The following is a 4,110-nucleotide window of genomic DNA, read 5'->3' on the forward strand; positions in this document are numbered from 1 at the left end:
TTGACATGCTAAAAAATTCAAGTAAATAAAAAGAATATATATATATATATAGTTTTAAAAGATTCCGAAACATTAAATTATGCAAATTACACCACTCATATTTATTATAAAAATATGACTACCAAAATTTACTACTCTAAAAAATCGCTACCAAAATTAGAACATCCCAGAAAAGGCCAAAACCTCTATTAGCTAAACTATGCTTTCTGTCAACACCATGCCTAACTTATACTAAAGACAACAACAATAGACGGAAATCCACAGTTACGATTTAATGTGCCAATGTTGCACATTATCTGTACCAATCCCTAGGGAATTGGGGTTGCAGGGCATCCCCTCGATTGGAATGGCAGGGACGTCATTGAGGACGTGAAAGACTTCACAACATTTCTTACCAAAGCTTTGATGATTCTGGGGATATATGGACGTTTCCTTATGTAAATCTGACTTCTGAATCATCCTTATCCACCCTTGAAATATTTTATTTATCGAACGAAAATACCTTGTCAATATAGTTAATATATATTGATATCTCTGGGTTATTAAGATATATTTATATTTATCTTAATATTTTATTAAGGTGATTAACTTTAATATTAAAACAGCAAGTAACGTAGAAAAATAAATTAACATTATAGAAAACATATTTTTATGAGTTTAGAGTGAAAATGAGTGATAAATGCTTTTCTAATTGTAGTTTGGTGAGCATCCATGACCTATCTTCATCTCCGTGGATGCTGGGAAGCAGCAGCCTGCTCCAATATTTGTTCTTGAAAACTTTTTCCAATTTACCAAAGACCCATTTTTTTATTTTTATTTTTGGTAGGTAATCACCCACAGGAGATTTGAGCCAGTGATCTATCGCAAGGAGTGCCTTAACAAGTGCACCCATTCATCGTCAATCCAAAGCCCCATGGGCTACCAAAGACCCATTTCAAACAAGTAGATAATAGATTTATTTTGAGGGACTTTAGCTCCATTTTGTTAGCATTCTTCTCTGCTCTTTTCACTTACTTCTTTTAGCTCATCTTTGCAAATTGTTTTTGTTGCATACATCAATATATTTTTTAAAAAATCATGTTTAGCATATACACTTTGGTAATACCTTGTTACAATTTCTGGTTTATGTGAATTTTTAAGTTATATCATCCATTTATAGTTCATAGTAAAAAATGGTAAAATAAGTTGTTAGGTTAACAATTCTCAGTGAACTCAAATATGAATATATTTTGAGTGGGATAATGATTTAACAAAATTGTAAATAGGCCTGGTTAACAAATCTCGCTTAAATATAAATCTATTTTAAATGGATTGTCTTGCTTTGTAATGGAAATGCAAAAATGTAATAACATATATATTTCATGAAGTATTGGAGTTACGTTTACATGAATTCTTGCCATGAATTCAATTATAAATCTATTTTCAGTAGGTTATCTTGTTGACTAATGAAAATCCAAAAAAAATTGTAAAATAAGTTTTCAGCTTAATAATTCTTGGTGAATTAGCTCAAAATTGTGTGATCAAAATGACCAAAAATATTCCAGTGTAACTAAATTTTAATAAAAAAATATTTGCATTTGATTGGTGTTGTCCGTGGAAAGCAATATCTCATTAATGTTGTGGAGATATGCATTTAAAATTGATTTTTTTCTAGCCAATTTGAGTTGCTATCTTATTAAACATTTTTTTTGCCTTTTTGGATTTGACAAATCTTCAATTTATTAATATTAATTTCTTTATAATTAAATATTCTGGCATTAGATGAATATATTATATTTTGTTTCCTGGGACATTTTATTTACAATGCATGGAACATAGTGTTGCGGGTCATCTGGATCCCATTTGAAGAACCTTACACTTTTTCTTGACTCAGAACCACGAGGAATTCGGTCTTCCGCACGGCATCAGATGAGTCAAATTCGAAATATTCATGCCTTTCACTTTTTCCGTTTGCATTTTTCTGGGATTTTAAAGTTTAACAACAATGTCTGTATTTTATCAAGAACAAACACATATTTAATGTCCATTGAAATACTTTATAGGAGTTTGGCAATGTAAAAAAAAATTATTAGTTTGGATTGGTAAAAATTAAATTGACGATTTAACACATACGAGTGTTTTAACAATTATGATGTCTATAAATACATTTTATTGAAATAAATTTATCCATGTTTTTTTGAATTTTTTTGGGCAAATGCTAGTTCTATATATATAAATATATAAATATGAAATATATATGTAGTAATTATAAATTAAGATCAATTTTATCATATAAATTAAATAATGATTCACGTTTGTAACAATTATATTTTAGAACTTAATATTTGAATTTGATTAATAAGTATATAAAAACTTAATACTTATAGTGATCTCTCTCACTATATATAATCAATGCTATGCATATCACATAAAAAAATTATAAAACTTGTCAAAGAAAAATGTAAAGAACATATATATGTAACTATATGCGTTAGGGTTTTAATAAAATAAAAAATAAGAATATTTCTACATATAGAGATATGAAATTTATATAAATATATATAATATTATTAATAAAAGCAAAAAATCTATGTTAACTTCAGATCTACCAAGTTGTAACGCGAATCAAATCTCTTAAGGTGCAAATTTTTTCTTAAGTTTTGCACTCAAAGAAATGTTTGCATTTTGAAAGATTTGATCCCCGGAGCATTTGGTAGATTCAGAGTTAAGATGGATCTATGTTGATTTTAAAATTTTATGTGAAGTATCTATTTCATTTTGTTGATTAAAAAATTGTATTGAATCATAAACATTGTCTTACAAAAATCAAGGTTTTGCTTGCTCATCGTCGTGGTTTGTTGCAAGGGAAACCAAATCTACGACAACGAGGGTTGTTCTCTTGTTGTCCCAACATCAAAACTGTCTAAAAGTAAATGTTGTTCTAGCTAACCTACTAATAAACTATTGTATGAAAAGTTTGACAAAATTACAACATAGTTGTTGCTAGTTATCCTAGCCATATGTCTAATTAAGAAAATAAAATTATGAAACCAAAACTTCAACCAAGACCTTTGGACAACTGTCATTTGTGAGAGGCATCACCAAATCCGAGTCTTGTGCACTGGAGCCTACTTGAGGTTTAAGACCAAAATGGAGATGGTCTTCAATATGTGCCAAGCGGGCATTGAGGCAGAACAAGTAGGAGTGTTGGTGGCGTTGGACTCTCTAAATTTCATTGTGGCATACAATTATATCAGTGTGATCCTTGTATTTTTCTTTGAGCACATGGCCCATGAATGACTTCACTTTCCAATGAAGAGTGATGGAATTAAAGTATTAATTACACCATCCCCTGGTGTGACTAGGATCAAACAATCAATTAGCAACTTTGGTTTGAATTTTTAAGTCAGAATGGACTTGGCTATCATTGGTGGTTAAAGCTTCCGATTCATGAATTCATGCTTAGATTTCATAAGGTGTGGTAGAGTGGAAGATGACAATAATAAATTAGGCATGTGTCTAAGATCAAGGCATGCCTAAAGGGCCACAACGTCTAGACCCATGTTAGGATCTCATTCTCTGAGGCAACATAACAATTAGGAGTAGACTAGATACAAGAGTAAAATTCTACCATAGGAGGAGAAGACAAATAAACCAAACAATACTCGACTAGGGAAGAGTCGAGAGGGACATTAAGGACTGGGCCTAGATGAGTTGAGGGTGGGGTGAGGTGATAACCATAGAGGAAGTGGTATCGAGGAGGAGCTTTAGACCTTGAATAAAGACCAAACAAACTAGAACAATCCCACAGTTTCTGATGCCACCAAGTCACCCTACACATGAAACACTGAATGACACCATGCAGAGAGAAACAAAATTGGAAATTGATAAAGACTAGACATAGGAAACATTATGGTTTCTTGATGGCCCACCAATCTTGGAGAAACGGCGTTCGAGTCCCCTATCTCCACTATTTGGTGTGAATTCCCAATCGAGCATTCCTTGCAACCTCATCCTTGCACCTGTTGTGAAATCCTATCAAGTTATGAATGGTGATAAGGTCCAATCATGGGGGACCAGGGACTTCATTGCCTAGTGAGCCAGAAAGGCTGACATCACAATGAAAATATC

At 31.8% G+C, this 4,110-nt stretch overlaps 1 pseudogene; it reads right to left on the minus strand.

The window, feature by feature from the left end:
- Nucleotides 1-73, minus strand: part of LOC149248579 (putative inactive poly [ADP-ribose] polymerase SRO1) — an 8,549-nt pseudogene extending 8,476 nt beyond the window's left edge.
- Nucleotides 74-4,110: the final 4,037 nt, after the last annotated feature.

Source organism: Pinus tabuliformis, chromosome 7, assembly GCF_031772625.1.
Source record: "Pinus tabuliformis cultivar Carrire ecotype Pingquan chromosome 7, CPIR1, whole genome shotgun sequence".
Taxonomy (NCBI): Eukaryota; Viridiplantae; Streptophyta; class Pinopsida; order Pinales; family Pinaceae; genus Pinus; species Pinus tabuliformis.